Below are 12,223 nucleotides of genomic sequence, written 5' to 3' on the forward strand. Positions count from 1 at the left end.
CTTGAACTGATTAATAAATTCAGCAAAGTGGCAGGGTGTAAGATTAACATTCAGAAGTCAGTTGCATTTCTGTATACTGGCAATGAAACATTAGAAAAGGAATACAAAAATATGATACCTTTTAAAATTGCACCTCACAAAATCAAATACCTCGGAATACACCTGACCAAAGAGGTAAAGGACCTATATGCTGAGAACTATAAAACTTTAATCAAAGAAATCAAAGAAGATGTAAAGAAATGGAAAGATATTCCATGTTCCTGGATTGGAAAAATCAATATTGTAAAAATGGCCATCCTACCCAAAGCAATCTACAGATTCAATGCAATCCCTATCAAATTACCCAGGACATTTTTCACAGAACTAGAACAAACAATCCAAACATTTATATGGAACAACAAAAGACCCAGAATCGCCAAAGCAATCCTGAGAAACAAAAACCAAGCAGGAGGCATAACTCTCCCAGACTTCAAGAAATACTACAAAGCCACAGTCATCAAAACAGTGTGGTACTGGTATCAAAACAGACAGACAGACCAATGGAACAGAATAGAGAATCCGGAAATAAACCCTGACACCTATGGTCAATTAATCTTTGACAAGGGAGGCAAGAACATCAAATGGGAAAAGGAAAGTCTATTCAGCAAGCATTGCTGGGAAACCTGGACAGCTGCATGCAAAGCAATGAAACTAGAACACACCCTCACACCATGCACAAAAATAAACTCAAAATGGCTGAAAGACTTAAATATACGACAGGACACCATCAAACGCCTAGAAGAAAACATAGGCAAAACACTCTCTGACATCAACCTCATGAATATTTTCTCAGGTCAGTCTCCCAAAGCAATAGAAATTAGAGCAAAAATAAACCCACGGGACCTCATCAAACTGCAAAGCTTTTGCACAGCAAAGGAAACCCAAAAGAAAACAAAAAGACAACTTACAGAATGGGAGAAAATAGTTTCAAATGATGCAACTGACAAGGGCTTAATCTCTAGTATATATAAGCAACTTATACAACTCAACAGCAAAAAAACCAATCAATCAATGGAAAAATGGGCAAAAGACCTGAATAGACATTTCTCCACGGAAGATATACAGATGGCCAACAAACACATGAAAAAATGCTCAACATCGCTGATTATAAGAGAAATGCAAATCAAAACTACCATGAGATACCACCTCACACCAGTCAGAATGGCCATCATTAATAAGTCCACAAATAACAAGTGCTGGAGGGGCTGTGGAGAAAAGGGAACCCTCCTGCACTGCTGGTAGGAATGGAAGCTGGTACAGCCACTATGGAGAACAGTTTGGAGATACCTTAGAAATCTATACATAGAACTTCCATATGACCCTGCAATCCCACTCTTGGGCATCTATCCGGACAAAGCTCTACTTAAAAGAGACACATGCACCCGCATGTTCATTGCAGCACTATTCACCATAGCCTGGACGTGGAAACAACACAAATGCCCACGACAGATGATTGGATTCGGAAGAGGTGGTATATATACACAATGGAATACTACTCAGCCATAAAAAAGGATGACATCATGCCATTTGCAACAACATGGATGGAACTAGAGAATCTCATCCTGAGTGAAATGAACCAGAAAGACAAAGACAAATACCATATGATATCACTTATAACTGGAATCTAATATCCAGCACAAATGAACATCTCCTCAGAAAAGAATGTCATGGACTTGGAAAAGAGACTTGTGGTTGCCTGATTGGAGGGGGAGGGAGTGGGAGGGATCGGGAGCTTGGGCTTATCAGACACAACCTAGAATAGATTGACAAGGAGATCCTGCTGAATAGCATTGAGAACTATGTCTAGATACTCATGTTGCAACAGAAGAAAGGGTGGGGGAAAAAACTGTAACTGCAATGTATACATCTAAGGATAACCTGACCCCCTTGCTGTACAGTAGGAAAAAAAAAAAAATCCTGACTCTAATGTGAAGCATCCAATTTGGAGAATATGGCTTGTCTTTCTTTCTTTCTTTCTTTCTTTTTCTCTTTCTCTCTTTCTCCCTTTCTCTCTGTCTTTCTCTCTCTCTCTCTCTCTCCCTCTCTCTCTCTCTCTCTCTCTCTCTCTCTCTCTCTCTCTCATGTCTGTGTCTTTTTACGGCCATACCTCTGGCATATGGAAATTTCCAGTCTAGGGTTGAATTGGAGCTGCAGCTGCAGGCCTGCACAACAGCCAGGGCAGTGGCACATCCGAGCCGTGTCTGTGAACTACACCACAGCTTGTAGCAACGCCAGATCCTTAACCCACTTCGAACCTGCACCTTCATGGAGACTAGTCAGGTTCTTTACCACTGAGCCACAACAGGAACTCCAGGAGAATATATTTTCAATCTATTTATCGAGCAAATATAAAAAACAATACACAAATGCACACACACACACACACACAAATACTTCCATTAAAAAAATGAGCAAAATTATAAATAGGTAGTTGAGAGGTAGTCATTTAGAACTCATGAACCCATGCAAGGTTTTTAAGTTCATTTATAGAATTTAACGATAAATTTAACAATGAGACATTATGTCTTACCCATAAAGTGGGCTAAGGATAAGACTACCCTTACCCTTCAAATACCAGTATTTTTCTGAAAAATACTGAGAGAAGGGGGGGGCTGTGAACCGCTGGACACTCGTCGCCATATCTTGTCAGATTATAAATTTTCATAATGGTTTCAGAACACAGCTTGGCATATGCTGAAAATCTAGCATCAGAATAATCACGAAGCAACAGTCCAACCTGAATGCTGCTGCTGGTACTGCTTTTTTTTTGGGAGGGGGTTGTTTTTAAGGGCCACATATGTGGCATATGGCCGTTCCCCGGCTAGGGGTCTAATTGGAGCTGCACCTGCAGGCCTTCACTGCAGCCACAGCAACACAGGATCTGAGCCGCATCTGTGAGCAGCGACACAGCTTGTGGCAATGCTGGATCCTTCACCCACTGTGTGAGGCCAGGGATCAAACCTACATCCTCACAGACATTATGTTGGGTTCTTAACCCACTGAGCCACAGTGGGAACTCCTGAATGCTTCTCTCATGAACATTTCAGGAACAGACAGATCCTGAAGCACTTACGAGATATTCTTAGCGGCTTCCTTTGTTAAGACCAAAACCCCAGATGAAACCCAGGCTTGTCCAAAGGATGTGGCATTAATATAACACAGACTGTTTATCCAAAGACAGGCTGCACAGCAATGAAGAATAGTAAGTGAGCGTGTATTTATCCTTCCCACTGTGGTTTTTTACAAGATACTGAGTATAGTTCCCTGTGCCATAAAGGAGGACCTTGCTGTATATCAGTTTTCGGTTTAGCAGTGTGTATTTGCTAATCCCAAGTTTCCAACTTATCTTTCCTTCCCCTTTGGTAACCAGAGGTGTGTTTTCAAGGTCTGTGAGTCTGTTTCGTAAATGAGTATATTTGTCATATTTTAGGTTCCATGTATATGTGCTGTCATAAGGTATTTCTCTGTCTGCCTTATTACTTCACTTAAATTTCATGTATTGAAATCAACCTGGGTGAGTCCACAGACACAACGTTCAAGAACAAACCCAAGAAGGGCAGAGACCATCTCTTTGTCGTATACCACGTGCAAAATCAGGTGCAATTGAAGAATGTATTCCCTAACAAAAGACGACGAGAAAACCTAGCTCTTTTCTCAGGATAGCAGTCTCCGATTAGGAAGAAAAAAATAATTCTGTGCAAAAGAGCAATCAATAACATTAAATTTCCCCATTTCCTAACTTGGGCCCCCCCGCCCCGTTGATGGGTGTATGGCATGAGCAATTACACAAAGTCTTGTTTCCACTTGGTTTCGTGTGCTGCTGCCTCTGTCTTGAAGTTCTGAGAAATTCAAACGTCGAGGTTGTGTTTTCTTTTAAAGGGGAGTCCAACAGGAAAAATGACCAAGGCAACTTCTGTGTTATATGCATTTCTTCCAAGTTCCTTGCCACCCGTAGAAGATACAATTCCTGGTGCTCTGAAAGCACAGAGTGTGGTTGGGCCCAGGATGTGTGGAGTTCAGCAAGATTTAAATGAGGACTTCCCATCAGGGTGCAGTGGGTTAAGAATCTGACTGCAGCAGCTCAGGTCACTGCAGAGGTGTGGGTTTGATCCCCAACGTGGCACAGTGGATTAAAGGATCTGGCATTGCTGCAGCTGCAGTGCATCATAGCTGTAGCTGGGATTTAATCCCTGGCCCAGGAATTTCCATATGCCATGGATGTGGCTGTAAAATTTAAAAAAACCTTCAAAGTGTATATATACCACATCTTCTTAATCCAATCATCTGTCAATGATGGACATTTAGGTTGTTTCCATGTCTTGGCTATACACAATGGAATACTACTCAGCCATAAAAAAGAACAAAATAATGCCATATGCAGCAACATGGATGGAACAAGAGACTCTCCAAGTAAGTGAGGTAAGTCAGAAAGAGAAAGACAAATACCATATGCTATCACTTATGTCTAGAATCTCATATATGGCACAAATGAACCTTTCCACAGAAAAGAAAATCATGGATATGGAGAATAGACTTGTGGTTGCCAAGAGGGAGGGAGAGGGAGTGGGATGGACTGGGAATCTGGGGTTAATAGATGCAAACTACTGCCTTTGCAATGGATGAGCAATGGATAGCACTGGGAACTCTATCTAATAGTTACTTATGATGGAGCATGATCATGTGAGAAAAAAGAATGTATACATGTATGTGTGACTGGGTCACCTTGCTGCACAGTAGCAAATGGACAGAACACTGTAAACCAGGTATAACAGAAAAAATAGAAATCATTATAAAATTAAAAAAAAAGATTCAAAGGGAGTTCAAAGTAAGTATTACATCTGTGGCTGAGGGGACACTCTGGCAGATCAGCATTTGACCTCGAGAAATAAGAGCAAAAAAAAAAAAAAGATGATGCAGCAGAGAAGACGTGGGCATTCCATCATTTCTTTCCATTTCACCCTTCTGTGTTCATCAGTAAGCTGAAGATGAAGAGTGCGGGCAGAACACACACACAAGCGTATCAAGAAGTGAAGTAGCACGGGCGTCGCAAGCAGTGACATGAAATGCAGTCAGTCATGTGCAGTGTTCCTGCTTTTCTCACATGAAATGTTTAGTTAGGGTACACCCCTTTCCACATCTGAAATGGTATAATTCCAGTGATTCTCCATACAAACTCAATCCTCTGATACTCTAATTTAAAACGAGCATTGCACCGTACAAAGGTAAAAACAGGTCAAGGACTGCATACCGTATTTCTTTCGTTATAACACTAAATTGCAAAATTTGAAGACTATGGCAAGGTGAGAGAGGGAGAGACAGAGAGAGAACATAGAAAAATGTTGATATTTTACTACTGTTCATCATGCTAAAAGGATAGTCACCATTTTCCTAGAAAGGATCAAATAATAAATACTCCCAGCTTTGTGAGTGATAAAGAGCCTATTGCTGTAACTCAGTGCTCCGTGTAGGGCAGAAACGGCCAACGACGGTACAGAAGTGAACGAGTATAACCAAGTTCCAGTAAAACAAACAAAAAAGTGATAAGATTTGTCCTCTACATCCTGGTTATCCCCTAGAGATGCTTGAAGAATCCACTACCAAGTCCGCTTATCAAGGCACACTACACAAGAAGAACTTAGCATCTATCTATAACTTTGCTCGAAGCGTCATGGCTCCGGAGCAGCTGCAGGACGTTTGATGATAATTGCAGTTATGTGGTATCTGCACTCAGGCCAGTGCTTTTGGGGACGTCAAGATGGACTCGGCTCACTCCGGTACAGAACACTCAAGTCTGCCCTCATGCTGCTCATGGGACAGGCGAAAAACCCCATCCTGTAGTGATGTGGCGCTTCTCTTTTTAAGAGCAACGGGTTCTACTCTCCGAGAACTGTTCTCCTTCAAACAGACGTGAGAAAGCTGCCCTCTGTCTGGCCAAGGGCACAGCTGTTTCAGGCCCTCCACCTGCAGAGTCTAGCCGTTTTCTCCTTGTGTCACTTTGAGTGGACGTATCACAGGGTTCTATCAAGAGTTGATGCAGACAGGAGGAGTCAGGGTAATAAATCCTGACACCACCGGCGGCATTTCCCTCTTGGAACAGGCGAGGGTAAAACATGCGGATGTGAGACCCTCAATCCCCGTGGGGCACCCCCTTTTCTCTTTCCTTTAGGGCTTCAGACCTGATGAAACTGTCTTTGCAGGAATTATGTTCTGACTCCCCGCAGAATTACATGACATTTCTTCTGACAGGACCTGACAATTACGTCTTTCATAACGGTTTCTGCATCTCCTACAAAGTTTCTCGTTGAGCTGAACATTTCTCTGCAGTCACTTTGGTGTTAGAGCATGAACTTTTAAAACAAGAAAGTGTGCATCTCTTCCGAGGGAGGCGGATGGGTCGGGTCCCCTTACTAGGAAATAAGCGGAGATGATCTTGGGAAAGGGTGTAATGAAGGACCGTTCCAGAAATTGGCAGCCCTGTAGCAGAAAAGCATTCCAACACTCAGTCGAATCCTTTTTTTTTTTTTTTTTTTTTAAGATATTGCCATTGCCAAAGTGCTCATAAATCAGCTTTTAATACATGGTACGATGGGTACGTGAGGCTTGATTTTTCCATGCCAAGACCCTCTATCACGAATACGATCAGTAAGACAGAAACACCTATGAAGCTAAGGGCTGTTCATAGTCTCTGGTGTTAAAATGTAAAATTGAAAATGTCCACACGTCAATTAAGATGATGGACTAGGGTGTGACATGCTCCTCCTCCCCAAAACACTTCAAAGATACATCTACATGGGGCACAGTTCTCACAGAATACCTATGGAACGCTGGCAGGAGATCTCAGACACCCAACCGTGGAAGAAAGATCTCCAAGTAACCAGGGAGGATGAAAGGAAAACAAAAGTCAGAAGCAGGACAGGAGCTACACCCCAGGGAGAGAGCTGGAAAAAAAAATATTCCTGCACCATGAGAAGCCCCCTCACTGGCAGCAGGACAGAAAAGGAGCTTTGGAGCCTCAGGGGAGAACACAGCAGCATGTTTGCAGCAGCCAGAACACAGAGATACTTATGCAGAGGACTCCTCTACCTGGCAGTCCTCAACCTGTGGTGTGTACCTGCTTGTATGTGCAGGGGCTGGGTGCTGAAACTCGGGCTTCAGCAGACAGAGAGACTCAAGGAGAGGCCTGGGCTTGGCTGCACAGACAGCCCAAGGGGCTGGCGTGTGGTATGGGCCACAACCATGGGTGTACACAGAAGAGACCCAGGCCTGCTGCAGAAGCAAAGCACCCTTGTCCAACAGCCCAGGAAAGGAGGGGCAGGCAACTGCCAGAGTAGCCTCTTTCTCACACTGTCCCCAGGACTTCTAGGACATCAAGTGCCAGCAGGTTGCCCACACACGGAGGTGGAGCTGAAAGCAGAGCCCTTCCCTAGAGCAGCTGTGCAGTTGTGGATCTGTGCCACCACCACCGGCTTTGTAAACTCAGTGCCTGGGGCACATCCGAGTGGACAGCAGGTGCTCCTGTGGCTGGGACAGGTGTGGCCTTAGCAGCTGTGGGCTTTGCAAGATGCAGAGGCAGGATGGGTCTGGGCTGCTTCCATACTCCCACAGGGTGTCCAGGTGTGCAGCTGCTGTGGTCCTGCCACCGGACTTCAGTGGATCTGCCCTGGTGGCTTCGTGAACACAGTACCTGATGGATATCAGAGCCGATTGCCACAGGTGAGGCAGGGCCAAGGGCAGTGCCAGCCACGTTTCACTCTGTGAGTCCACACCATGCATGACAGGTTACACCACAGAGCACACCTCCCAGTGGTCAGCTCCAGCAGGGGGCTACTCAGTGGTTCCTTTCCTGCAGGAGTGTTCCTATCCCACCTGCCTCAGACTGCAGCTCAGAAGCACATCTTAGGACATCTACTCCAGCAGCTGTGGAGCAGACCCTACCCCTGACAGGGCTGTGACAACCAGAGCAAAGAGGAGGCCCTGTTCAGTATACATGCAGGCTCTGGTCATCCCAACACCAGCCCCATCCCCTAATCAAGGGAATAATGGCTCGCACACACTGAAGAAAGAGGCAGCAGGCATCCATACTAAAAACAAGCCCCTGCATCAAAAACATTAAGCCCATGCAGGCTACAGAGGGATGCATCCACATACAATTAGTCCTCCAAGACCACAGTAGATAATTGTCTCTCCCAAACTGATATAGAGAAATTTAAGTTAAAATGAAGTAGAGGAATCACTCCAGTTAAAAGACCAAGAGAATAACCCTGTAAGAACCATGAAACAGACCTCCTCAGTTGAATAAATGCTGATTCCAATGAGATACAAGACATACAGAAGGAAATAAGAAAAGCTATCACAAAATGCAGAGTACTGTACAAAGGAACTAGAAACTATCAAGAGGAATGAAAAAAAAAATCAGAAAACTCATCTTCAGAGACAAAGACTGAGCTAAAAGCAATGAGCAGCACAGAGAGCAATATAGAAAAATGGTGAAGTGATCTGAAAGATGGAATAATGGCGATTACCCAATCAGAAAAGGAGATAGACAAATGGAAAAAAAATGAAAGCAATATAAGAGATCTATGGACTAATAGCAAGTGTGCCAATCTATGGGTAACGGGATTCCAGAAGGGGAAGAGAGAGAGAAGGAGATCAAAAGTGTATGTCAAGACATTACAGCTAAAACCTTTTTGAACCTAAAGAAGGAAACAGACATCCAAGATTAACTCAGACCTACACCAAGGCATATTTTAAATAAAGTGGCAAAAGTTAAAGACCTTAGGAGGACTTGAAAGACTTAAAAAGAGGATTCGAAAGGCAGCAAGAGAAAAACACAGTTAACTGCAAGGAAACCGCTATAAGACTATCAGCTGATTTCTCTACAGAAATGTCATAGGCCAGAAGGAGTGGCAATCTAGTTAGTGTCCTGAATGGGAAAAATCTGCAACCGAGAATCCTCTATTCAGAAAGATTATCATTTAGAAGAGGAAGAGATAATTTCTCAGACAAACAGAGACTAAAAGAATAAAGCAGTACTAAACTTAACCTTAAAGAAGTATTGAAAGGTCTTCTCTAAAGAGAAAAGAGGCAAGAAGCTATAGGAATGAGAAAAATCACAATTGGAAAGTAAATCACATAAATGAGCCAGTACACATATTTAAAAAAAAATTTTTTTTGTGAAAGTGAAGATAACCACAATAAATAGCAAAATGATAAACATTCAAATGTAAACGAGAACATCAACATCATAAAATGTGGGGGGGGGGAGTATGAAAATACAGATTTTTTTTTTTTTCTCAGAATGTGTTTGAGCTTCTATGACTTCCAATCTAAGGCAAGTAGATATAGGAAGGGGTTAAATACTGGAAAAACAGGATAACCACAAATCAAAATCATACAATAGATTCACAAAAACCAAAACGAAGAGAAGACAAAAGAAAATCATCAAACCAGAAAAGGAAAAACAAAAAGAGAAAGAAAACAAGAAATACATAACCAATAGGAAAACTGGTTTAGAATGGCCATAAATCCCTATCTATCTCTAGTTACCTTTAAATGTCAATAGACTAAATGCTCTGATCAAAAGATAATAGAGTGGCAGATTGATTAAAAAAAAAAAAAAAAAAAAAAAAAAAAGATATTCACTTTAGGCAAAGACCACACCTATATTGAAATCTCGGGGATAAGAAAAGTTTCATGCAGATGTGCCAAGAAAGCAGAGGCCACAACACTCATATCAGACAAAACAGACTTTAAAACAAAGGCTGTAAAGAAAGATAAGGACACTATATGATGATAAGAGGATGGGTACAAGAGGAGGATATTGACTCAACATCCACGCATCTGGCACAGGAATACCCAAATACATAAAACAAACATTAACAGACATGAAGGGAGAATTGACAGGAACGCAATAATAGTAGGAGACTTTAACACCCCACTCACATCAATGGACACATGTAGACAGAAAATCAATAAGGCAACAGAGATCCTAAATGATACAATAAAAAAAACTGAACTTAATTGATCCTTTCAGAACATTACATGTGAAAACACCAGAATACACATTCTTTTCAGATTCACATGGAATATTCTTTAGGATTGACCACATGCTAGGGCACATATCAACAAATTTAAGAGTGCAGAAATTATTTTAAGCATGCATCTTTTCTGACCACAAAGGCATGAAACTAGCAATCAACAAAAAACAAAGAAAGAAAGAAAAAAGAAAAAAAAATGCTACTAAAACACCAATGGTTCAAATGATGACATCAAGGAGGAAATTTTAAAAATACCTTGAGACAAATTTCAATGAATACATCACACAAAATTATAGGATACAACAAAAGCAGTTCTTAGAGGGACTTTCATAGTGATACAGGCCTTCCTCAAGAAAAAAGAAAAATATCAGCAATAACAAAGTCAGGAGAAGGAAGAAACTAATGAATATCAGAGAGGTGATGAAATAGAGATTAAAAAATAGAAAAAAAATCAATAAAACCAAGAGCTGGTTCTTTGAAAGGGTAAACAAAATTGACCAACCTCTGGTCAGTCTCACCAAGAGAGAGGATCCATATGAACAGTAAGAAATGAAAGAAATCACAGCTGATACTGGAGAAATACAAAGAACCATGAGAATGCTGTTAACAATTATATGCCAATAAATTGGACAACCTGAAAAAATGGACATGTTTCTAGATACATTACAACACACCAAAACTGAATAAAGAAGGAGTTCTGGGGCAGTGGAAATGAATCCGACTAGGAACCGTGAGGATGCGGGTTTGAACCCTGTCCTTGCTCAGAGGGTTAAGGATCTGGCACTGCCATGAGCTGTGGTGTAGGTCACAGATGCAGCTCAGATCCTGTGTGACTGGCTGTGGCATAGGCCTGCGGCTACAACTCCAATTTAACCCCAGCCTAATGGTGCAGCCCTAAAAGGCAAAATATGTGTGTGTGTGTATGTGTTTATATCTATATAGATATATATATATGTGTGTGTTTAGATATATATATATATTTAGATATATATAGATAATTTGAACAGACTGGTCACTAGGAGTTAAATAGAAGCTATAATTTAAAAAAAATTCACAGGTGAATTTTACAAAGCATATAAAGAACTCATACCAATCCTTCTTAAATTCTTCCAAAAGACTGAAGGGGAGGGAACACTCCCAAAGACATTCTGTGAAGCCACCATCACCCTGGTATCAAAACCTTACAAAGATACCACCAGAAGAGAAAATTGTAGGCTAATATTTTAGATGAATATAGATGTAAAAATTCTCAACAAAATGTTAGCAAACCAAATCCAACACATAAAAATGATTGTACACCATGACCTAGTGGAATTCATCCCAAGTTCACAAGGATGGTTCAACATACACAAATCACCAGTGTAATACACCATATTAACCAAAGAAAAGTAAAAAACTATATGATCATCTCAATAGGTGCAGGAAAAGCATTTGATAAACTGCAATGCCCATTCATGATAAAAACTCTTAACAGTGTGGGTGTAGAGGGAACATACCTTAACATAAAAAAAGCCGTTTATGACAAATCCACAGCCAATATCATACTCAAAAGAGAAAAGGTGAAAGTCTTTCCACAAAAATCTGGAAAAAGACAAGGTTAGTCCCTCTCACCACTTCTATTCAGCATAGTTTTGGAAGTCCTAGATACAATCAGACCCAGAAAAAAGAAAGAAAAGGTATCCAAATTGGTAGGAAAAGTGAAAAATGTCATTATATACTGATGACATGATACTATATGTAGAAAATCTAAAGACTCCACACAAAAACTACTAGAACTGATAAAGGAATTCAGCAAGGTAGCACAATATGAGATTAACCTATAGAAATCAGTTTCATTTCTTTAACAATAAAATGACAGAAAGGTATATATAAAAAAACAATACCTTCTAAAATCACACTCCCCCAAATAAAATCCTTCGGAATAAACTTGACCAGGAAGTCAAAGACTTATATGCTGAGAACTATAAAACATTAATAAAGGAAAGTGAGGAGGAATCAAAGAAATGGAAAGATAATCCATGCACTTGGATCAGAAGAATACTGTTAAAATGGCCATACTCCCCAAAGCAGTCTACAGATTTAATGTGCTCCCTCTCAGATTACTCATGACAGTTTTCACAGAATTAGAACAAATAATTCTTTTTTTT

The sequence above is a fragment of the Sus scrofa genome, chromosome Y, assembly GCF_000003025.6.
Source record: "Sus scrofa isolate TJ Tabasco breed Duroc chromosome Y, Sscrofa11.1, whole genome shotgun sequence".
Classification (NCBI taxonomy): domain Eukaryota; kingdom Metazoa; phylum Chordata; class Mammalia; order Artiodactyla; family Suidae; genus Sus; species Sus scrofa.